At 41.5% G+C, this 25,953-nt stretch overlaps 1 long non-coding RNA gene across 1 annotated transcript in view; it reads right to left on the reverse strand.

The window, feature by feature from the left end:
* Window positions 1-25,953, reverse strand: part of LOC144988310 (uncharacterized) — a 122,476-nt gene that overhangs the window by 73,986 nt on the left and 22,537 nt on the right. The window contains exon 2 of the long non-coding RNA XR_013652173.1: window positions 11,174-11,314. This is a non-coding gene — a long non-coding RNA (uncharacterized LOC144988310). The remainder of the gene's footprint in view (window positions 1-11,173; window positions 11,315-25,953) is intronic.

Raw genomic sequence — 25,953 nt, forward strand, 5'->3', positions numbered from 1 at the left:
GCTCCCCAAAAGTCACAACCAAATCAGAGTCCCTGATTCAAAGTTTGACCTGGTTACCACTTTCAACACTCGTACATAGAGCCTGAACACAGTCGTACAAACTTGTGTCGCAAATGGAGGCAGTTTCAGTATCTTGGGGTCTAGACTATGAGAGAAGGATTTACGTGAGATTAAGAGGCATCTGCCATCTCTTCCAGATGTCTCCTGGACGCCTACCTTGATAGGTGTACTGGCCATGTCCCAGGACACACTGGAAAGACTACACCCCAAGGAACTATACAGGAAGTTACTCCTCACTTAAAAAAAAGTAGCTACTGGCCAACATAGATGTTTTTAGAAGTTGCGATATGGAAAGAGTTGTTTGGTAGAAAAGAACAACATTGTAGGGGATACAATAAACACCATAAAACACCTTAAATATATTTAGAACTTAAAAAAAAAACAGGTACTGTGAGTTCAGAGGGGAAAAAAACACCTTTAATTACCCCGTCACTCATCTAAGCATCGATCCCTCTCTGCTGAACACTACAACTGTGAAAGGTGTTATGCAGTGATATGGAGATGAAGCCAACATGACATATCGGTGTCAAAGTATAAATGCTTGTTAGCAGATCTTGCAGATGTGGCCCGTCAGAATCGGGAGCCGCTGCAACATGTCACATACATGATTCATTTGCACCTTTATTGTGGCCAGGCGTAGATCTCCCTCTGTTCTACTACAGCTGCTGAAGGAGCTGACTGTCACACTGACTGATCTGGTCTGATTTGCGGTGGGCGGGGCCTCAAGGTAGCAGTGAGAATGAAAATGTCAGAACAATACGTGTTTTTAAATTTGAGACTCCAAACAGTCTGGAGGAAAAGTAGTCAGATTTGACAACGCTGGTGACTATTGAGCGGATAGATTGATAGATACTTTGAAGTTTTTTCAAAGATCTTTGACAAAATGAAACTAAATAGATGAATAAATAGGCTAAAGGGAGGAAGTTGGGGAGAAGAACATGTTTGGGGGTTGTCGATGGCTTCGGGTTTCGGGCCTAGTCCAGCGGAAGGCGCTATGGCTTTAACAGCTGTGGGGAAGATGCTGTTCCTCAGTCTGATGACTTGCATTGTCTGGGTGGGAGCAATCGTTTGCTATACGCTGAGCTTTTTTCTGGATTCTTGTGGTATAAATTGAGGCCAGGGGCCTCATTTACAAAACTTTGCGTAGGATTTGCGTCAGAAGAGGCGTACGGATGAAACATAGGACGTGCGTACGCACAGAAATATTCGGATTTATAAAACCGTGAGCAACGCACATCCTACGCATCTTTCCCTTAATAAATCACAACCAATCTTAAATGTAGTGCAGCTTTTGCGGCTTCATGACACGCCCATAGTTGCCCATAAATAGTCCGTGAAACGCCCACAAATGAATATTCATTGATTGTGAAATCATGGCAAACACAGAGAGGAAATCAAAAAAACGGAACTTCACTCAATGTGAAGTAGAAGTTATCGTTGGCGAGGTGGAAAAGAGGAGAATAATGTTTGGAGGGCACAGTGTGGGCATTACTAATGCCAAAAAGGCACGTGAGCGGCAAACGGTGGCAGACGCCATAAATGCTGCAGACTCACAACCTCGGACCGTGGTTAAATAAAAAAGCCCGCAGAGGTCCAACAGGACGGCTGGAGGAAGTGGGAAGCGGCTCATAAGCCACTCGTCCTCGTTTGCCAGCAAGTCTTCTTGCTGTCTAAAGATGCGTTCACTCCGAATTCTTCCATTTGCCACATCTTCTAAGAGCGCAAGATCAGCCATTGTGCGTCATTACGCATTGTGATGGGGCATTTTATTTCCCTCCATTTAATTACATCTGACAAGCTACAGATGTCGGTAATAATCGACGTGGAAATGGGAAATTGTTCAGCGCAAATGTAATTTCTTGTTGCTTTCTGAATGGTTGAGACATACGCCATACATTGTTTTATCAAAATTAAAACCAACTAAAGGCATATGCATGAATACCATAATTCCATAGCTTATGAAGAAATGTTTTAATATGAAAACAACTTTCCCCAGTGGACAATTAGTGCGTCTGTCCTCCGTCCGCACCTATATCTGCTCCGCCAGACGGACACATTGACGAGAATATCAGTTTTGTACATTATTTCGTTCTGTTAACTATATTATTTATGAGGATGAATTGCACAACATGCCAATATTGCAGAACATATGTCACTTTTCTTTCTGCAAATAAGTGTTCATTTGAATTTCTGTTGTAATTTTCGTTCGATTTATTTTTGTTTGTTTCACTGCTGATCGATCAAACGGGTGTTCGTGTAGCTGTTAATTGTAAGACTTGCTTTGTGAAGTCGTCATGTTATTTATGAGAGGCAGTATTGTCATTTTCACTTTCACGTGTTTCTTCCATCTGCCGACGGTGTCGCCGTTTCTCATTTCACCCGTTTTTGTGCGTACGCCTGGGTCAGAGCTTGCCTGAAGGAACGCAAATTTTCCCGTCAAGTTTGCTTTTTATAAATCTCAATTATTGCGTAGAGAGTGGCGTCGGCCTTCTTTCGTGCGTACGCAACGTTTAGAAATGAGGCCCCAGATCTGGTGGTCAACATCCTCTCTGCTGGCCTCCCCACCTGGGCCAGGTCACCTGGGCCAGGTCACTCCTGTTCTGTTCTGGGTTTGGGGGCGTCTGTACCAGACCGTCATGCTGAGACACAAGATGCTCTTAATGGTGGCTCTGTAAAAACTAGCAAGAAACTGAGAAGATGGTCCAGTCAGTTTCAACTTCCTGAAGAAGAGCCGCTGAGCTTTTTTCATAATAAGACGGTATATGTAGTGAGATAGTCGCAAAGTTAGCAACAGTGATTCAGATACAGACTTTCACAGCAAAATGAAAAATTTAGATGAAAATACAAAAAACTGCATTGAAAAAAAACGATCGGTAATGCATCAATAACGTACCCAGGCTTGGTTCATAGTAAAGACTAAGGCAGAAGAAACATTTGAACAGCAGATTTGTAGTTTTGTCAAAATTTTTTTGAAGGTTTTTTTTCATCTGGATAAATTATTAATAGACACATTTTCTCAAACCTGTACATTGTACATCTGTCAAGACTATTCTAGATGCTATCTTGGTGCAGTTTTTGTAGTTCCATGTGTCACACGCTGCAATTGAATACGTTTAGTTTTTACCAGACGCTACGTAAAAAGGGTATATTCCTGTAATAAATTCAGGTAAGTCTAGTGTCGCTTCACAGAATCATATGATCACATTCCCAACACTTTCTCTGTATTCTTTCAGTGGTTTACCAATACAAAGGGAAGAGATTTTCTGTTATCAGAATGAGTCTTGTGCAAAAAGATGAGCTGCCTGACTCATCCTGATATATATTTTGAGTTCTATTTTGTTTATCGTCATAGATTTCAATGCAGCATTCAAGGCCGTCAGTTGAAAGCTCAAAAGAGAGAAAAAGAAAAAGAAAAGTGCAGCACAAGTATTATATTTATGAACATGGACACCTTTGACACAGTTACTCCTCTAACTCTCATCAGCACAACAGCTCCTGCTGAGCTAGTGGTGAGAGGAGAAAAACAGGGAGTAGGAGGATGGAGAAACGTTCTTCTCACAGCTGCAAGCACACACACACTTCAATTATATCCTTTAAAATAACAACATAATGACCATAAAAAGGTTTATCAGTATTGCTTTATATTTTGTTACTCACCTTTTTAACTGCACATGTTGCGTTTTGTTGGTTTCTCCCATCTTTAAATAAACTCTCCTTCATTAGAAGCTCGGTAAAACCATCCGTCCCCACATCCTCTCCCACGAATCGTCCTTTGTGGACGTTTTCTCCTAAACCGTATTTCTCTGCGTGTACGCAGCTTCAAGACGAATGTCGTCCGCACAGCTGCTCTTTACGCCAGCTCGTCTAAATGTTGTTCAGCTTTTGTTTTCACCACTTTAGCTGTCTTGGCTTAGAAGAAACAATTAAGTGCAACACTTTAAAAGCAGCCAAAACAATAATAGTGTTTGGTGCCATATGCGCTTCTCATGGAGTGTGCGTAATGAGTAATTGCAGTCCAGCTTTATCAATTATATACTTTCTTCCATGCTAATTTGCAGGATTCAACAAGCTTGCAGCTCAGCAAAAGACTCATTATCAAGGATGGGCACAATAACCAGCAATGTTAGTCATCTAAATGCAGTTTAACCATCGTAAAAACACAGAGAGAAGCACAGCGGGGTGAAAATAGAACAAACACACTTTACAGTCTGCATCTACGACATCATCCACAGTTGGAAAAATTTCAAGAAATGTTTTCAGATTTTCTAGTTTAGAGCTTTCCTACACTTAATGTACAGTGGAAAAATGGGAGGGGCCTTCCACCACCGAGAGGAACGCATCCGTTAGTGGAGGTCCATACCTCAGACTCAGAATTGACCGGCACATAAACTGGCATCAGGGCTTTACTTCAGCTCTGCTAAAATAATGCTTGACCCCAACAACAAGTATCTTCTTCATGTGCATTCTGTCCTGCAGTTCAGTAAAGGGCTTCGTAAAAAAAAAAACAACAATTGGAAAACAGACATACTTTAAAAAAAGAAACAAAACACAAAACTGGAAAAAGGAAGATAGAAAAAGGCATTGCTGATTGGATAATGCCATTTGTGCACCATCTTCACATCTGAAAGTATTCTGTACTGAACATTAAACTTATTAGTATGTGGACATTTGAAAAAACTCAAAAATCAGCGATGTCCCATGATACCTACCTTTGTTTTGTTTTTTAAAAGGCCTATATCATGCAAAGCTAACTTTTTGAACTTTTAAGTTTATTATAATGTTCATTCCTCACAAAAAAACAACCCAAATACAGCATTTTGATCCAATCAAACATTTCTGAGTATTCCTCTAAAAACCTGCTCTCCGAGCACCAGCCCCTCCCAACCCACAAAAATGAGCTGGTCCTCACGTTGTGATGTCACAAAGTGAGGAACCGCCCCCTCCAGGAAGAGTCTTTGCTGCCAGCCCCGCCCCCAGGCTAACAAACACACCCATTTTCTCCATGGAGCCAGCGGTGATCGGCTAAAGGCTTTCATTTTATACGTACAACATCAAATCCAACTTTGTTTGTGTTGCACTTTTCCTATACAACCTAACACAAAGTCATAAGTTCACAAGGAAAAAAAGGCGGAGCCTCAGAGATTAAGAGTCTTACTTCCGGGTTGGAGTATGAGCTGTGAAAATTATTCATATTTCATTGAAAAAAAATTGCTCTTTAGTGTGCCAAAGAGAACTTATTGTCACATGTATGGATGTCATTTATTATATATATATGCTTAGGAAAACATGATATAGATCCTCGAACATTTCCTTTTGATTTCTGGAAATAATCCCCCCCCCTGAATTGTTTCACTTTTATTCTGTTTCATTTTTTGTAATTGCGTTGTGATTTCTGGTATTTCATTTTGAGTTCTGAAATGTGGTGTTTGCTTTAATCTGTTTAGTTTTTTAATTGTAGTAGTGATCTTTAAAATGTTTTTGCATCCAGTGATTTGGACTTCAGGGCCACCGTAGCCGTCAGATGGTGACCTTTCCAAAAATGGACAGAAAGCTCATATAGACCAGTGTTACAGATGCCAGGACATGTTATTTCATTTAGAGAATTCTGTGCTCATGTCGACCAAAAGATAAATATGTAAAGGTTCAAGATTCAGATGAACTGAAGAACAGAACAAAAAACTACTTTGGTATCTTACATGACAAAGGCAATGTGTTCCCGCTTGCTATGCATGCAACAGAATTTAAACCGGGAACCCCACATGCACAAACACACATGAGAGCCGCCCGCATAACCACAGCTCCACCTCAGCAAAAGGGCCAGGACCTTGTTTGAAAAGCTCAGTCAGTGGGGTAAACGAGTGTGGGCCAAACGATGCTGCCGTGTACCAATCCCGCTGATCCAGAGAACGTGAACCAGCCGCAGGTCCAGACCAGCGTCCCACGGTTTACCAACGGTTAGCACTGAAGCCAGCAAACAATTCAGTTTCACACACAAATAAAGCAGAGGCTGCTTTGCAGTTGCCATAGAAACTGTATGCTTTGAGTCAAAGGTAAAAAGACAAACCTTAAGATTAAAAAAAGAAAACTTCAGAAAGTTCTGCCTTTTTTTGTATGAACACGCTCTTCTGCAACAGAGTCAAGATGTCTCACAAGTCAGAGCTTTTATTGTCTCTTAATTATCTAAAAGTCTAGAGACTTCCCAGATAAAGGTGTTTTTGAATTCTATGGATTTGTGATCAGCATAGAACACCGTTGTTTTAAACCACAATAGACTTTTAGGGGGGTATTTTGATTAGAAGATGAAACCAGGTAAAGGAGCAGCAGACATAACCTCTGCAGCGACGTCTTCTGAAAGTCTCCAGCAGTAGAAAAAAAAACAACGATGTCGGTAAACTGCTGGCAGACACTCAACCGAACGTCATTCTTGAGGACAGCAGACAGAAAAACTGGCGAGAGCCAAAGCATTTGATGGGGCTGCTGCCCCCCCAGTGCTCACAGAGCTCATATTTCATTTTGAGTGGAAAAGTGACCAAACCTGATACCTGAATCTCATTTAGAGGAAATGGGGCGAATTTGACAAGCAACGGCAACGGCAAACTCCATCTAAGCTGGATAACAGTAAAAGCCCCCACCCCCCCCACCCACACCTCCTTTGTTCTTGGTCACCTTGCAGGGCAGGTGTTCAGGAGCAGCCATGACGAGCGGAGCGTCAAACTGGGCTGACAGACGGCTGACATCTTCAATCACGGGCGGCGTGGATCAGACCTCTGGACAGGGACGGCTGGCTCACATCTCCCCTGATATCTGCAGATCTATCAAACATCTGAAGCTGCATCTCATGTCTTTAACCTCTGCACCTGCATGTCCACCTTCAGCAGCAGACACAAACAATTGTTCTACTCACACAAAGAAGCACCTTCATATCTGGAAGACCACTCAAGGGATGCTCTTTGGACGAAAGCCTCCAGCTTGTTTGCCGTCGTTGCTGCTTTTCTTTAGTATTTTTATGTATTATTCACTCCATCTTCAGAAAAGAATTCCTACAGCCATGATTATGTCCATTTGTTGTTGTTGGAATGATATGGTAAAGACAAACTCACCACGTGCATTCTTTACCTGCTGCACTCAAGCAGGCTCTCGCTAACTACAGGCTGCTAAAGCTGAGAAAGAAAAACTGGTTCTTTGATTGTTCTAACTGTGACGCCTTGAGCTGTTCATTTAGTTTCAGACTAAGCAAAAACATCCTCTGGTTTTTTTTCACGGTTCCATCAAAAGATGCAAATTCAAACCACAGAACTAACTTCAGTCTGGTCATTTAAATGTATAAAAATAAATTTTTTCTTGCAGATCCTTATCCGTATGTCCTCTCTTTTCTGGAAAAATCTCTTCTCCACTGACACTTCTATTCTTTTATCAAAGTCCACCAACATCTGTTCTTCTGCATTCCTGCCCCGAACACCAAACTTCTCCATCTCTTCCTCGTCTCCTCCGTTTCCTCCAGCCACATGTCAACCTCTGCTCCAATCACCGCTCCCTCGACCTTCATCATTTGGTCGAATTACTGAAAGAAATGTTGGCTGCAAATTAGGCCTGCATAATAAATTCCAAATTTATCGTTGTCGCAATATCAAGATGTGCAATATCACAAAAGTTAGTGAAAATTGCAATAAATGGTTACCTTAAATTTGCTAAAAGGATCTTATGGCAGCTTGAAGTATTTAACGAGTCAAATAAATCCATTTATGCATTCGACCAATCAGATGGAGACCTTTAATGTTAGATGTTTGCCTCCTAGATGAGTGGCATTTGGAGTATAATTTAAGTTATGTTGACTCTTATGGAGTGAAATGGAAATTATGTAATTAGGTGTTCAGCTATTTGTTCATATATCACAAGTTCTATCGTCGTCGGCATATTGATCACTAATATCCCCATCTTCATCATATCATGCAGCCTTAAATATAGTTGATGAGTTCTCCGCCCAAAAATCAAACTTGGAATGTTTGCTAAAAACAAAAGATTTGTCTAGGGGTTTAGGGTTTCTTTTCAGAGTTGGGGGTCTCTAATCACATCCTTTTCAGTTTTTTGGGGAACAACCCCCCCCCCCGTTCAAGAGTCTGAAGTTGCATTTTTTAAGGCTTTTTCTTTAAGGCTAATGCGGTTTGGTTGTGGCGTGCTGAATGAAATAACGCATATCTGATGATGAACATCATCTGCAGATGTTCTGCGTGGTCAGAAGTGTGACGGAGGGGCTGGTGAAGCATGAAAGTTGGGCACATCTAATGAAACCCATTAAAGTGGATGTCACTAGAGAACTGATGTCAAATTTAGGTTTATTTGAGTCATTTGTCTCAGAAATGAGGATCTTTTGTCATAAAAGTAATAAAAATGACAGACTTTAATGATTTCCTTTTTTCTACTTCATTAAAGGAACATCGATACATTTTCTACCATGAGGTTTTTTTGTATTTGTAACTTCCAGCTCCAAAGTTCTTGAATTTTTAGCTCTTTAGTTCGGCACCTTTCACTTATAAGAAACATGAGACGCTTGAAATTCTGAGCCAAACGCAGCACTTGGTGTCTGCAGACGCCTCCAGCTCCGTTTAGAGTTTAAGCCGGACAATAAATCCGTTTGATCCGATCACTGCCTCAGGTGTGGGGGCTGATGGTCCCCCCGTGTCACTGATCCAGCCCACCGTTCACTCCGGCAGGTCAAGAAGGTGACGTGGCGGGATGGTGTCATCTGACTGAAAGGCTTCCTTATCACCAGCCTGCTGCTGTTTCACTAATTCCACGTGTGGGTGGGCTTGTTGTTAATGTGAGTTCTTTGGGGTTTTAGCCGACAAAGATCTGGCCTCTTTACTGTGTCAATGCTTCCCTCCTAATCTCAGAAACATGTCTGGTATCTGATTGGGAGAAAATGGCACTTATCCAGATTTGTAAAAGTTTTTAGTTTGAGACTGAAAACATTGAAGAATTTCATTGTGCCTCACACTTTAGAACGGCGCCAAATGCGATGCGTGCAGGTGAGGGAAATATTGTTTTTTTCTGTTGAGGCAAGGCAGAAAATGTCATGTTATATACGCTGGTTTCAAAATTGTATTTAAAAAAGCAAAAAGTCAGTCGATTGCAGTAAGAGAAATATTTGGTGCACAAGAAAAGAACAGAAAACAAGGAGATGGCTAAAAAAGACTTTGATAACCGTCAGGAGTCTGGACAGCTTCTTCTTCAGGGCATCGTGATTCGTTATTTCTTAATAATTGAGGATTAAACCTAATGATCTAAAACAATAATCCAAGTGATTTTTAACGTGCCCAATCATTCTTCTGCTGTTTCATTTAGATTTTATACATACATTTAGTTATCTTATTCCTTTAACATTTATTCTCTTGTTTATTCTTTTGTTTGAAATATAGAACTAAGAGTCCTCTTTCCTTTTTTTTCTTCACTAGATAAAATAGTCTGGATTTGGACTATTTGCACTTTTCTTGTCAAGACATTAAAAGAGTTTCCAAATGGTTAGTAGCAAAATGTTTTGGAGGGAATAAGCACAAAAAAGGATTTTACTTTAGAATAATCAACAGAAATCCAGCGAAATCCTTTAGAGAAGGTTGGTCTTTTATAGGCAGTTGATTTTTGGAACATTCCACCTCGTCTCTCAGCGCAGAGGGATGGAAATGTGTCAGTAAATTTCATTTGGAGGTTTTTTTTTTAATTTCATGTTGTTTGAAAGAGTTTAAACTTTTTTTTTTATTTGACGGTGGGAACAACTGAGGATTAAAACTTTTATTCTGACGCAACGTTCCAGGAAGTCAAATGCTGAGAGAAAAATTTGAAACACTATCAATTATGCAAAGAACCAAGCCACGAAGGTCAAAAGATCAGATCTAGTTGACCCGAATGGCAGCAAAGTTGAAGGTTTCTGCAAAATTTACAAGCTTAATCAAAAGTGGAATTGAACCCATTTTTTGCCTATAATCTTTCAATAAAGCGTTTTTGTCTATAAATGTGTGAGCGATAATACATCAGAAGGGCTTCAAACACACAAAGGCAGTGGCGAGGATGGATGATGACAGTGCAGAGCGGCGTGGGAGGATCCTGTATCCATGGTAAACACTCCGGCTGCTCGTGGCAGAATAAAGAAGCAGATGGGTCACAGGGAGAAACGTGTCAGTGTGTGGAGTGACATCCGGAGATCATTACACCCAATCAGAGCAGCGCAGGAAGCGCAGGCCGATTGAGATTGATGGCACCAGACTGCGGCTTTGCAGCTTTGAATAAATGAGGAGAAGAAACAAAACAACAAAAGCTTCTCTGTTTTTCACCCACAGGGTTCTGGCTTTTTCTTCTGCTTGATGATGTTTGTATGCATAGAAGTTATATGGGGTTGAAGACCCCCCCCCCCCCCCCAACCCCCTCTGTTGAAGTGCAGTTCAGTGTGATGCAGTATTGAATGTGATTTAACAGACCTATGGGGTGTTTTTTAAGAAAACTTCTCTGTAGAATACTGTACTAAAAGTCTGGTTATGAATTTCTCAAACACAAACGACACAAATGAGGAAATTCTGACCTACAATGCTTTACTCTTAATTGACAGCATTTTAGTGCCACCATGGAGAAAAAAATGATCCGATTTAACTTCTGATTGAATCCAGTTGGAATCCTTACAGTGACACGTGGTGCTGAATGTTTTTGACCATATTCTGAGGCATAAAGTCATTTAAGTGGATGTGAGCTTGATTTGTTAGCACTAATTTACAACAGAAATCCACTTAAAGCAAAACAAGCAAACAGTAAATTGAATTAAATGTAGAAGTTATGATCCATAATTCAGCCTTTATACTGTTCTTATTTGATGCAACTTCTCAAATAACCACAGACCAGTTTTGGTTTTAAAAATTGAAAAACGTTCCACCGACTTCTTTGGAAAAGTCAGACTGATTTCAGTGATTTTTTAATATGTTTATGGCTTTAATCTCTAGTCATAATATAAGTCCAATATGGAAGAGGTTCATCATATTTGCATTGAAATTCTATTTCTATATAATTCTATATAATAAGCTCTGCTTATTATAGTTGGCAGAGGCCTGGCTCATGGATGGACCCAGCTGACCTTCAGACTTTACATTTTCCTTCCGGATTTCTTTTCCGGAACGCTGCTGAGATGGACGGACCAAACTGCATCTGTCCCGCTTCAGGCATCATCGTCACCTCTCGGAATCCCGTGGATGATGTCAGATTATTCCTGGTGACCCTAAGAGAAGCAGGAATGAAAGATGGATGGATGCATATGTGGTTCTAATTTAGTGCAGTTTGTGAAAACGAATACATTTGTGTCACAAAAAAGCCCAATTCCTCTATTCCAAAATTGGAGGACATCCCACCAGAAATTATTCAAATCAATCCACATTCACAATAGTGCAGTTTCTGGATCAATTTTATTGTCTTCAGACCAGTTCTAAAACTAAAATGTTCCGTTGGTGTCTCTTGTAACTGCAGGAACATTTGTTTAAATAAACACAACATTTCAAGCAATAAATATTATAAATGGAAGGTGTGTCCCACAACATACACACAATGTTTTTTATTATAAAAATCTAGTAGAATTGGTAGATCAAAGGTTTCTCCTTCTACTTTATTTTTACAACATAGTCAACCGAGATTGAATATCTCATTCTCATCTCATGCAGCCCTATTACTCTTTTAGGAAAAACATGTATTATTATTATTTTGACTAATTTACATAAGTAGCTTAGTCCTGTTGGTCATCAGAAACAGCTAAACTATTATCTTTTATTCCTGAAAGAAGGCTAACATTAGTACAGGTTTGCAACCCTGTTACCTGAAAACATTGGTAACAACTTAAACAAATACATAATGTAATAAAAATTGCACAGTTGATCTGTAAGCTGAGCTAATAGAGCCTTTGACTGTTTATGACCTGTTATGGATGAATATGGAACAGAAAATCAGAATAATGAAGGTTTACTTCTCATGAACTTTGACGCTCAAATGTCCTCCAATTCTGGAAGGACCTTTAAGTAAAGTTAGCAAATCCACAGGTTTCTACAGAAGTCTCACTTAGACATTTTTTCTGTTCCTTCTGGGAGGTGAGGGAACGTTAATCATCTCTGACAGTAGAAAGAGGCTTTCTCACAACCTCTTAATGTCATCAACCAAAATCTATTCAGCTCTTCTGATCCAATGTTATGTATAAATTACTGGATTTAAGTTTAATATTACAATTCACACATATTCTGCTGAAGTTTCTGAAAGCCATTCCAACGTTTTTCTGTCGTATCATGAGCGGGAGGTTGGGTGGGGGCAGTCAGGGCATCAATCATCTTTTCTCCCGTTTAGTTTGGGACCTAAAAAGGCAAACCCAACGCTGGTTCAGGTCTGACCTTTCACTCGGATTCCCCTCTTCCATTTCTGGAAGCTGACAAAGGTCTGTTTGACTGTGTGACTCCTTAACAGAGTCTCATTGTTTCCCACATAAAGACCTTCTTCTTTCAGTTTCATGCTTTAACTATTTTTTTACACGTTGTGGCCACAAACACATCTGTGTTTATTCCATGCTTGTCATGTTGGACAGATCTTCTGTTCTGGTGGCCGTGCAGAACTACTTTCATTGAGGAATCTTACTGAGCAGACACATACCGGTAGCTTTTTTCTGGGGATCAGATATGTATCTAGAATCGATACCAAACCATCTGGCCTCATCGTCCATTCAGTCCAGACACCCCCCCCCCCCTCCAATATCCTCAGGCATGCTGGCCCTTATGAGGGATTGTCACATTTCCCCCCAAATATGACTAAAGCCAATAGTTCAAAGAATCCAAACTCAGTTCAGAAATGACCCTGTCACTTGTGTTTACTGCTGATTTAGATTATGTCTACATGACCCCCTTGTGTTGGCTTTTCAAAGAAGGACCCCCACCTAATACCTCCACTCTGTCTGAGAGATTTCATAGCCTCTTCCTCCTCCTCCTCCTCCTCCTCCTCCATGCCCTGGAGCTTACAGGGTTCAGTGATTTAGTGATCCCATCTCCATGCACCCGAGCCGTATCGTAACAACTGACAGATGAATTTTCTTGCATGCCATTTCATCCTCTTTGAGGACTTTATTGTATGCATATACTGATGACCTTATGGCGTTCTGCATCTGCCACCTGAGGCGTAATCCGTCAATGGTTGAGGCAGCATCATAAGCCGCCTCACATGCATCTCGTTGTGTCTTGGCGCTCCTTTGTCTCTGATGTTACACAGCTCTTATCCTCACAATTCGGATTGTGTTGCATGCTCTGCAGAGCTATTGACGGAGGATGGGGGCACAATGCAGAGACGCTCTGATATGGGAAGAAAAGGAGGAGCGCGCTGCACGGTGAAGGATACAAGCGGCCCGTGCTGGAGGCTCGCCACAGGCTACGTCTGACATCCCTCTCTCTGACGGACTGATGAGATTACCCTGACATTTTTTCTTTCCAACTTAAATTGCATTACCACAAGGATCTTATGTTAGGCAGATCTCCACATTTTTCTCAGGGGATTTGGGCTCCATTTTGCTCTGTGCTTCATTCTTTTCTCTCTTTTTTTTCCCTCTCACACTCAAAAGGATGAAATCTTCTTTACAGCCTTCCATGTATTATCTGCTGGCACGGTTGCACGGATCCCATTTCAGAGGCGGTGCAGTTTATTCGCCACCATGCGAGATGGTGATGCTGCGCCTTGTCTCCGGGCCCTTCCTGCAGTAAACTAAGATGATGCATGTCAGTGCCTTTGCAAGTGAACTGTGACAGACACATGCACTCGCATGGTGAACTGTAAACAGAGTGAACTAACCATCCAACTCGCCCTCCGGCTTGCTTATAATTAGGGATAACCCATTTAGAAGGCAAAATCTAAACAAGGAGCACGAACTCTACAGATTGGGGTCATGAAAGCATGTTTTCTTTTATTTTTTTAGTCCACCACTAATTTACATTCAACCTTTCCATTCCACCAGCACTTTCACCTTGACATTTAAGGTTAACAGACAAATTAGGGGGGCTGTTTTGCCTCTCATTTGCATGTGGGGGGTTGAGCGTTCACTAGGAGTCAGTGGCTGCAGTCAGCTCTCTTTGGTGCGCTACAATTGCAATGGTCTCAATTAGTCCTAAAGTCACCGTGGGAAATAATTCACCTCTCTCAGGCTTCATTTCCTCAGATTCAAGTGAAGCATAGCACAGGAAATGACACTTCAGGAGCTTTTAAAAAATGATGAGGACAAGCGGAGCGATCAGGGCGGTAAATCAGGCGAGTGGCTCAAGAACAGTGATGGCATTAGGCCTGTCAGTCGCTGAGGTGACATGTTCATCAAGATGCCGGTGACATCTCAGTCAGTGGAGGGAGGGACCGGTCCTTGGAAATAAACCCACCTTTACATGCAGAAACTTCCTTTGTCTTTCGCTGCACTTTTGAAAAAAGATAAATACTCGGGCACATGTTCAGTTCCTTCAAAAACCACGGAGGGAAAGTGGCCTGAATGCACCACAGCCTGGCTTTCAGGTCAGTTTGAAGCACCTCAAGGTAGACTGACCTACTTCTCCTGGGAGATGTTTGGAAGGCATTTTTCAACTGAGTCTGGCCCCCGAGGCCTTTGCAGGATCTCGAAATTTTCATGGCCCCAATTAAGGCTGTCAGGTTGTCGTGTAAACATGACCGTGACACACTTTTAGATTCCAGCTTCAACATTTTTGTGAAGGAGTTTACTCCTCCTGTTCTGCTACCAAAACGTTTTGATTTATTTGGGTTCATGTATTAGGTTTGCAGCACATTTTCCTGTTTTTCTGTGACTATATATTTGAAGTAATTTACAGATTTGTTTGCATTTGATCCTTTTACTCCCTTTATTTTAAACCAAGTTTTACTATCATGAAACAGAAAAATGTTGAACTGATCCAAAATAATAATAAAAAAAAGTCTAAATGAAGATTTTTTAATTATTTGCAGAAATGGTTTGTTATCTCTTGAGTGAAACCCACTCACTCTCTCTCAGGGATCTTGTGCGTCTCGTGTCTGCCGTGACCGGTCAAACCTGGGAGAAAACAGGAATGCAGCTGAGCGTTTGCTGGGGGGGCGCCGACAGGCTTTAGGCTAAGGTATCTGTGGAGGTCATCACATCCAGGAAGACCGGAAACAGCAAGTTAATCAGAAAATAACTTTTTAGCTTTGGAAAAGCCCTTTACCTTCCATGAAAGTAGAATGAAAGAAGAAAGATAGAACCAAGAGAAAATATATGTTTTAGACTTTTAGTATTTCCCTTTTGTCTGGTGCTAAGTGAAGGCTAGATAGTTTCATATTTCATGTTTTGAGAAGGGATAGGAAATAATACAACTTGCACATGAACTGCGGTGACAGGCAGATTAGTGAGGCAGGTGTAATTTACACCTTTTAAAGACTTCCTGGTAAGCATAGCAGGGGCTGGCGGGGGGGGGGGGGGGGGGGATCAGCGGTGACCTTGACTCTGCTGAGGGATAAAGATCTTTTCCATATTCACTCCAATCTGAAAACCATGACCTACCAACCATTAGGAAGCTTATATGATCAGCTTCCTGCTCTGCACAGACGAACACATGCAGTCATGCCACCGTGAAGGTTTGTTGCGTTTTATGAAAATTATCACTGGATTAACTTCAATCCATCTAGTGATTTGTAAATTCTGCCGTTCTGCTCAGCAAATGTGATGCCTGTTCAAACCAGAGGCTCTTTGCTGTACACTCAGATATGGAGCTGAGAGTCACGCTGACAGATAAACTGCAATTAGACCTCCAAAATTCGGTTTCCTCGTCGATCTGTGCGTCTTTGTTCCACTCTCAAAGTCTCTCAAAGGCACAGAAATGTTTAATTTCTAATCCACGGGGCATTTCCAGGAACCCAGAAAGCCTTTGAACAAGTTCAATACAGTCAAGTTGTCAGTTTCGGAGACGAGAGCAGATTGAGGGTAAAGAGCCTCGGGGGTAATGGGATGGAGTCTGTTGCCACATTGTTGCAACATGCGTGGGATTCCCATGGGAGAGCTGGAAATGGAGTCAGGACAGCGCTCCTTCCTGACATCTTAGGCCCACATGCCACCGCCTTCACATCCCTCCCTCTGTGTTTGATGTCCAAATTGAGCTCTGCTTCATCGCCTCCATAGCTGCCTCCCCCAGACGTGCCCCCACGCACGCTTTCCACAGAGGAGGTGTCAAAATTATGGTTATGCTGATGAAGCAAAGGCGCGGCTTTTCTGTATGGGATTGTGGCTTTTCCAATAAGTGGAATTTGAATACATTTTACATTCCAGCAGCTTGAATGGATGACATACAATGACATACATAAAATGTTCGGTCACTTTTCTTTGTCTTTGTAGATGAATGTATTTTAAGAGAACGGCATACATGGTGGATAATTAAAACTCCAATTGCAGAGGGGAAACTCATCAGCTACATTAAGACTCACCTGCAGTCTCTGAGCTAAATGTAGACAGTAGACAAAGCGAGTCAAGACATTTCAACGTTTTATGTTAAACAATGAAACTACTGCCTTTCAGCTTTAAAACCACTTAATTGTTGGAAATGTACTTGCATGGCTGGCTTATTGCAAAAGTTTATGTTATGGTAATAAACTTTGAAAAGCAAAATCATAAATAGAGTGACATTAAAAGTAAAAAAGTATAATTTATCAAATCAAATTATTCATCAAGACAGAAAATAAAAAAGCATGTTTAAGATAAACTTATCCTTCTTTGATGTCAGTGTAGTAAATATTTCTAAGAGTTCATATCAAAGTAAATACGAATGTCCACAGACCCCCACCATTCTCTAAAACCTCAGTCCCAACTGCTTTTACGGGATGACACAGGCTAGAAAATGGTCCAACGCAGGTGACCTGCACTAAATATTAAGGTGGTAGACCAAACAGTGAGGAGAAACTGTTCATGCTCATTTTTTCTACAGACATGCTGCAGGTGACGGGTTGAACACTTCTGCCACACATGGGAGACGCAGCGTGTCGTACAGGTTTGTAATTTTTTCAACCCGCCCAAATCCTACAGACTGCATAAGGAGCCCATTAGAGCTGTTCAGGTGATACATGCACGCTCCTCGCTGCAGCCTGACTGTTAAAAATGAGACAGAGTGACATGAGGTGATTGCAGTAGTTTCATCCAAAAACAAGTCCTTCCAAAGCCTAAATGTCTGGTTAGCACAGTGCTGCCTAACTCTAAATTAAGTTCCTGAGAAAGACGTCACCTCCATAACCACACTACCCACATTAGAATGTGACATATTTGCTCTGAACGTAACCTACTTCAACCTCCAGGACATTTGAACCTTTATTTGCTCTGCTTCAACATGTCGCCTCTTCCAGCTGTAGGTGGCGGACATGCGCTGGTAAACAGCAGAAAAGAGGAAGAAGAAGCCCCTCCCTGCTTGTCCAGTGTGAACACCATAAGCTGAAGGTGCATCAAATGCCCTTGTGACATTGAAGGCACCACCCATCGGCCGGCCCTGCAGCTGTTTTCTCCCCATGCTCTGTCCAATACTCAGACCAATCCAGAAAAACTACCTTTTTATGCTAAAAGAGAACTAAAATGTTGAATAAATTTGATCCCTTTAATTTTTTGGGGTGATGGATGTGCGTTGGATCTGTTTTATGCAGAGTGAATGACCTCCAGGAGAGGTCAGGGCATGTATTCACAGAGGTTTGACCTCATGACCCATAATGAGAGTTCATGAATTACTAGTAAAACAAAGCAATCTCTGGAAAACCGACCACAATGCAAAACACCCCAGAAGGTCAAACTGTTTTAAAAGACATGCCAGACCTGTGCACCAAAATAAATTAATGCAATTTTCATAAAAAAGATGCATTCATCCAGTTCTCTAATTAGTGACCTTTACACAGTCATGTAATCACTAATATCTGCAAAATTCGGGTGAAAGGGAACCATCCTGGCTTCCCTCTTGAACAAATTTAAATATAGTGCTCGTGCCCATTTGGTGAGGTTGCCAGCCTTTAAAAAATGTGCATTTTTGTCAGAGGTTGGTGAAGAAAAAGCTATAATTCCTAGAAATTTAAAGCGTAGCCAGCAATGACACGCCTTCAGCCCCTCTGCCTCCTGCCGGATAAAGTCACCATTTCTGCCTCTACTTTCGCCTCATTGGTCAGATGACTTTCTGCACATTTCACTTTGAGATGAGTGGAGTTCAGAGATGGAGCTACCGCTGTTCCTGATTTATTACCCTGCCACCAGCCCTTCTCATAACTTCTAAACAAACATAAACATATCAAACTTGCGGTGAGGGGCTTTCAAGCTGAATGGGAATTAATGGCGTCTGCATTCGGAAAAACACACATTTGGGTCAAACTGAGAGGCTGACAGCTCCTAATGTCCGCCGCTTTTCTCCCCCTGACTGACTGAAAGCCCCCGGTCCCTCTGCGATGCTGGTTCTGCACTGGCTGCAGTCAGACTCAGCAGGGACCTGGGGTGGTGTGGCTGTAGGAGTTATGGGGGGGGGGGCTGAAACAGATTGGTTGATATCACGCTCCCACCTTGGGGGGATAAAAGACCCGGAGGTGTGGTGCGCGTGCACTTGTGTGAGTGTTTGTGAGCGGCGGCAGCGATACAGAGGGTGGTCAAGTAATTGTGGGAAATACAAAATCCTCAGATTGCTAAGTTGGGGCGCCATGACCCCACACCGACCCCCATTTCCTGACTCAATTGGCTCAGCATGAGCTGGGCTCCATTTCACAGCACCGCTGCTTCTTCTCCTGTCCACAATCGTGTGGACTCATGTGGGACTCCCTCCTGCGGATGGTCACGGCTGAGTAACCACAGCTGACACTCCTGTAGGGGCTCTAATGGCAGCGACTCGCACGCCGTTGTTTATCCATCAAAATGTTTTCAGAGATTCAAGCGGACACTTGAGAAGGTAATCCAGCTTCAGTCAATCAAAAGGACAAAATCAACAAAGCATCTGTTTTGGGCATCGTTAAAAAAAAGTTTATTCGTCCTTAATTTATCCAGAACAAAAAGTGCTCCCTCGCTTAAACACGGTTCACCTTTCATGGTTTCACAGATGGGTTTTTTGGGCGGTTTTTCTGCATCCTGATTGGCTGTTGACCATTGTCAATCAATCTTCTTTATGCCTTGGCTCCTAATTCCATTTAGTTTGCCAAATGTATTCAATCGCAATTAGATATTTGTTTTAATTTGATTATTTTTAACGAAGCTTTGAACTTTGAGAGTTTAAACATGAGAGAAAAGTGTGAAAATGTTTGAGAAAAGTCCATAATTTGGTCAGTGAGGAGTTTTCCTGCCTTAAAACATGTATAGTATGAAAAAAAGTGACTACTTTGCATATTTCATTTATTCTTAGAATCTAACTTTGGCAATAAACAAGAGAAAACTGTACTTTTACTTTGAGCTAACTCCTAGTCAAACTGAAGGTCATGTCATCCATGCTATAGAAAGGAGGTTGCAAGTCAAGGTTAAAGAAAAAGCAGCCTATTTTTTAGTTCAAGTTAAACTTCAATGTTAAGATCCGATGATTTTCTAAAAGCTTTTCTCCTGGCATGAGAAAAATAAATTGTATTATTTTTCTATTTTGGTTCTTGTTTGATCAAATTCTATAAAACCAGGATGAAGTTAAAAAACAGATTTTCCAATTTTTCTGAGGTTTTGTAGTTTTAATGTTGCACAAAGAAAAGTGACAATAAACTAAACTAATGAATGGTTATTGAATTTAAATTCTGCTTGGATCTATCTACAAACAATAACCAGCACCGTGGCGTCATACTGTAAGACGCTGGACTGACGTTTCTGTAATGAGGAGGTATTTTTGCCTCTTGGATCAGCAAATGAAAATAGTTTGAATGAAGCTTTAATTTTTATGTTTTGAAAATGAGGAACTTAACATAAAAGTTTTTTTTTCCATGAAACTTTATGAATTTGTGGTGGTAACCATGGTGACAAAGTGTCAATATGAGTTCTTAAAATTGTACTTGAACAAAGTTTTGTTTCATTTTTAAGATCATTTTTTAGTTTTTCTTTAATATTTGCTCTTTTTAATTCCTCTTTTTTTCTATTAATTGTTTAGTGAAAAAAGGCTTATGCACTTGGAAATGAATAAGTTCAGCCTAAAATGAAAATCAAATATTCTATTTTATCAGTTATGTAGACACACCTTTCTTGATTGTTGGGCAGATCCTTTTATTCCATCCAAGAAAAGTAAAACTATGCAACAAACACAAAAACTAACAACAAGCAAAACAATCAGATTTCAGTTTGAGTGGACGGTACAATCTGGTTATTTTGGAGCTGTAAACCTCCTGGCTCTACGTTCCAATGTGGAACACAGAACACCAGTCACACACATGTGTAGCAAGTGTGAGACTTGTGATGTGGAACTGATGAAATGAGTGACTGTGCCTCGGTGCATGACCATTACGGAGACTGAACACCATCCAATCTGTCCAAATTACAGCAGGCCTTGATCAAGTGTATTCCAGCCACTATTCTGTTTCATTTGGGCCCGATTTGTCAGAGCCACAACACGACCCCGCGCCCCTCATAACTCATACGACACGCTGAAACACAATTAAGCAGGCTTGCCGGGAGTCGCAGGTCCCTAATTAGCGCTTGTTATGGTGTCACTGCTGTTACCTGAGCAGCCGCTCCCTCCTAAATGACATGATGACATGATATCGCTGTTGTGAGATCTCACAATGGTGAAAAACAGTCATTTTCTTGCACTGTCTCAATCAGTCACAGAGTAGCTTGGAATGGGGAGAAGCCAGTCTCTTTCCTATTCCGGTTGCACTCCGCGGTCCCTCTAAATCACCCTTTAATGGGCTGGTGGAAGGAGCACACTCTGTATCACTGTATCAATCATTCACTCTGTTTTCCTCCTCCTGGTGCCATCCACAGGATCACTTTGGTGCTTTAATGAGCCATTACAATTCCTATCAGACAGTCTCAGTGCCATGTGTGTAGAGGCGCACATGCCTTTGTTTGTACATGAGCGTCTGCATGCTCTAACTGTTGTGGACTCACGCTGATATTAGATTGTCTCTGCAGAGTTTCTGAGATGGCAGTGATCTCGTCTTTGGTTGTTTTTTTTTGCCCTCTTCGGCTGTCTGCTGGTCTCGCTCAGCTGTGTGTGTGGGTGCACGGCGGACAGCGGGTTATAATTGCATTGCGTTACCATCCCACTCCGTCTCTACACCCATCTGTCTCTTCAATATCCAGCTAAGCACTCTTGACCTTGAAGCATGGCAGCACCACGAGACTGCTACAATGATAGAAAAGGGGATGATGGAGAGACAGGAACAAGAAATGGGAAGCAGAAAAAAACAAGTCGTCTCTGAGACAAAGGTGAACAAGAAACCATGATGGATGGATCCTGTCTGCGTGAGATCAGGAGAAAAAAAAAGAGTGAATTGGACACAGTGATGACTTTAAGGTCACTTGTGAATTCTTTCAATTTGGATTGGAGTTGGTTTTTACAAGGGTTGCCCACATGGGCCCTTTCAAGGAAATGCTGTTATTTCAATGGAAAATATGAAGATTAGTCGCAAGTCTACGAAGCAAAAAGATATCTTATTTGCCTTCTGGCAATCCCTTTATGCTCCTCAGAAGGATGGCTTATTCTTGAAGCTGTGCCTTTGGGCTGTCATAAGAAATATTTCAACTAACTCTTTGCTCTGTATTTCACCACAGCAGATGCCTTAAAGGTACAGCTTGCAATTAGACCTTCAGTCTACGTGTTTAAGCACCATTAAGTTTCAGCGCATTATGAATATGCAGGTGGAGTCTGCAGAAGTCCCACATTATTCCTCAACTAAATGTTCACACAGATTTCGTTTAGTCACTCGCCACATCCTGCGGATAAAACCTTGGCAAAAAATAAAATAAAATCCTTTTGCACCATCTCAGCAAGCTTTTATTTAACCTAAGGGAGTGGGTTCCGTCATCGTCCCATAGCTGCAGGACACCATAACTGGACTGGTCACCCTTCCAGTCCTGTTTCACTCATAGTCTCTGACTTTGTCTCAGCCTATGGGTGCATCAGTCATGTCTCTAGTCACTCAAGGTGATGAACCTTTGCATGAACAACAGCATTAGTCTTCTTATAGACAGGTTGCCAGTCCTGCACATTGATAAACGGTATTGAGCCTCTTCCACCAACCCAGTAGAGATGGTTTTGGACTGTGTGCTGGGAATAGGGAACATGCCTACTGCAACAAGGATTTTGTACTTCCTTGTAGTGAGGTAACCACTCTGACCATGACCCGACTGAGCAGTCACTTCAGATAAAAGCATCTGCAAAAACATTAAAAATAAATGTATGAAGTGGCTTCTGCAAATGGAATTTTTAGTATTTCTTTCTAGTATCTGGGAGTTTTATTATAACTCAAGCTTTCCTGATGCTTTTCTGATGAAGCTTGATAAAGGATGCTTGAGGAACTTTGGGGCTGGAAAGACAACACCACTCCATTTTTTTTATTTTTCAAGTCAACTACAGTCAACCTGTGGTACTTTTTTCCAGAGATGCCCTTCTGTCTGGTACCCGGTGTAGGCCTATTCAACAATAGAAGTGTGAATGTCTAAGCTACATTAAGGACCAGAACTAATAAAGTTAAGGCAGGTAAAAAAATAAAAAATAAAAAAGATCATTCTTACAGGCCATCGTGCTGCATCAGCAGTACATCCACATGACAGATGTCTGTGATTCTCATTGCTGAACCTGATCAGTGCTTTGACTAATGCACTAAGGCCTTTACCATAACCTTAAAAAAAGAAAAATCTTAGATGTTAACATTAGATACACAAAAAAAGACAAATGACAACAGTGCAAAAGGAAATAAAATCTGATAAATGAGTAAACTAAAGCATCAAGAATCAAAGTCTACAAACTATTTGAGTAGATACTAAAATAAAAATTCATTAAGCATCCTGTGCATATCTGACTACTGCATTTTTCAGAGTATAATTCCCATCTTTTACATTGTTTGGATAGTGGTGCGACTTATACTCGAGTGCGCCTTATATGTTATTAAAAATATATAAATACCAACAAGCCTTAGAGGGCCACTGCAGGAGTGTGTATCAATATTTGCTACTGACAGCAGTGCAGAAAAAGAAACGCTGAATATACGGACCATTCATTACCACAACCCAGTGATTTCATCAATGATTTTTCTCTTCTTTATAATGCATTTTTCGGCTGCTGTGACTTATACTCCGGAGCGACAATACGGTACCTATTTATCGTTTATAAAAGTAACTCCAGAGGTAACGTTTTGGAAAGTTTGTATTCCAGACAAAACCCATTTCAGAGCACATAGAAGGAGGAGCAGCTTCAGCATTCAAATGCAAACTTCTTCAGCCCTGCCATTGACTTGACCAGACATTCTTGGTTAACCTTGCCCTCTGTTCTACCTGTGCCGACACCATTTCCACCAAAAAGTCTAAGATAAGGCGCTTGTCCTCTTATCAACTCAATGTCAAACATAAAGGATAAGGAGGATTCTGGGCCAATCTGGCCTTTCAGGTGTATTATACCAGGATGACTTATTAAGAAAATGTTAACTCCCTGCAGCATGGTTATCTTTATTGAGAAACAAAGGATTAGTAGGATGATTGATGGGCCTTGTCTCCCAGGGATTATGCTGTGGAGCACCACTAATTACACTCTCTTGCTCCCTCCTGCTCTATTCATCTCCTCCTCCTCTCTTCCATCCATTACACCGTCAGGCATCGCCCCTGCGATCAGAGCTTCCAGAGTGAAGGGTCACTGGCAGGACCCTGTCTTTCTGAGCAGAAAGGCTGGAGCATGGATAAAGTTACAGCCCTGCGACTTCATTTTGCATTCAAGCTCAAGTGGTTTGTTGAAAAGATGCCAGGCCTGAGCCACAAGGACAGAAAGGAAGGCAGAGCAAATGCTGTCCGGGTCCGGTAACGCAGCGTGTAATGGACCACTGTACAACCAGAAATAATGTGCTGAGTCATTTAGGAGAGCCATTAAGCCGGCTGGGTGACTTTGAAATTTACTAAGTCTGTTCAGCCTCTACGTTGACTCAGGAACAGGACAGCTTCACAGCACCCCCCCCCCCCCCTTCTCCTTGTCCCAGTTAAAAGCCGAGAAGAAAATCAAACAACTGAGGAAGCGCTGTATTTTTAGAGAACGGCAGGACTTCTGTCAATTGCCCTGCATTTGAGCGTCTGTTGCCTCAGCCTCAAAGGATTAATGTTGATCCTGCTCTTGGTAATCTTTAGATTAGACTTTTAGCACCTGCTGTTGAAAGACCCACTCCAATGACATTTGTATTTTTGGTGTTTTTAACATGTTCTTGTGGCATTTTTCTCATGATGGATGAGATATATAAAGGAAACTAAAATTAAATCTTTGTTTCAGAGCACCATATTTCTTTATTCAAATGCTGTGAATCAGGAGCAGACAAAAAAAATGCTGTTAAAAAAACGTAGGTGCTACTGTTGGCAGGCCACAAGTTCCCGCTCCGCTCCATTCTGATCATCCACCTGCAGACCAACAGATCCATGAGCGTCTTTGTTTTCCTGGTCTGAGCTGGAATCTGGATCAGAACTGGACGGTTGGATGGCTACGATACTCCTAGCCACTTTTTGTTGCACTGCTAATTGGGGTTGTGAGGGGCTGTAACCTAGTGGGAGAGTGTAAACAAAGGGATTGTGGGAAATCCGCGTTCAGAGGCTGTTCCTAGATTTTGTGGCTGGGCGCTCCCTTACAGATAGGGGGAGAAGCTCGGTCACCCGTGGAGAGCTCCGTCCACATTGAGTGGAGCCAGATGAAGTGACTCGGGCATCTAGTCCGGACGCCTCCTGAACGCCTCCTTGGGCAACTCGGATACTATTTTCACGTTTTTTTTTTTTTTTCTTCAAACGGCAAACATGACATGCATCAATCTACTGTGTTCTGATCATAAAAACATGGATGTTATTTAAAAGAAAAAGTTAAAATAAAAAAATAATTTTTTTCACATGAAAAGGAGTAGCACTGATTGTTCTTCTGGGAAATTTCTGGGAAGTTTCTAGAGTACTCAATTATAGAATTGTAGATTAAGACAACTCTACAAAATGGAAAACACACTAAATAGTGCACTATAGTTAGTAGCAAAGGAATTTGGACACAAGCTATTTTTTAATTTGGCTAAAATTGGCACAGTCTTAACTAAAAGACCACTGGGAACGGGTTGAAAAGAGATTAAAGAGATGATTGGAGTGGGAATTCAAAGTAAATAAGGTTAAGGTTTCACCAGCACCTCCCTTTTCTGGTCTTCAGCATTGTCCACTTACCAACCTCACAGCCCACGAGAATCTGGGACACATTTGCGATTTTACTGACGGTGTTGTCTTTCCAAACTACCAAAATTACAATTTGCTCAGTGCTGGTCAAGGCCACCGTTTGCTTTTCATAATCCAGGGTTGAAACAGAGTTAAACCTAAATGCAGGCTTGATAGAAAGTAGAAAGAGTGCTACAGAAAAGTAGGGATCAAACCCTCGGAACTTCAGATTCTGTATGAAAGACGTCTAATCTAAAGCAAGTCTTTAGGGAGGTCGAAAAGTCAGCTGTAAAAGTGAAGAGTTTCTCCCGTTTATTCCTGACAGAAGTGGTGTTAAAAATGCGGTGGATGCAGCAAGAGCCTGAGCCCTCAGCATTCTCAGACGACGGGAGCGACTGGCCACAAAACGCCCCAGATTGTGATGTTGTTCAATTATGGATGCGCTGCTTTGCATTTTCCTCTTTTGGCATTTTGAGTGAACAAGAGTTTTTGTTATTTTCTCTTCAGTTTGGGTAAATCGATTCCTAAAAATCTCAACTTCTGTTGTG

Source organism: Oryzias latipes, chromosome 20 (genome assembly GCF_053564925.1).
Source record: "Oryzias latipes strain Hd-rR chromosome 20, Olatipes_Hd-rR_3.1".
Classification (NCBI taxonomy): Eukaryota; Metazoa; Chordata; class Actinopteri; order Beloniformes; family Adrianichthyidae; genus Oryzias; species Oryzias latipes.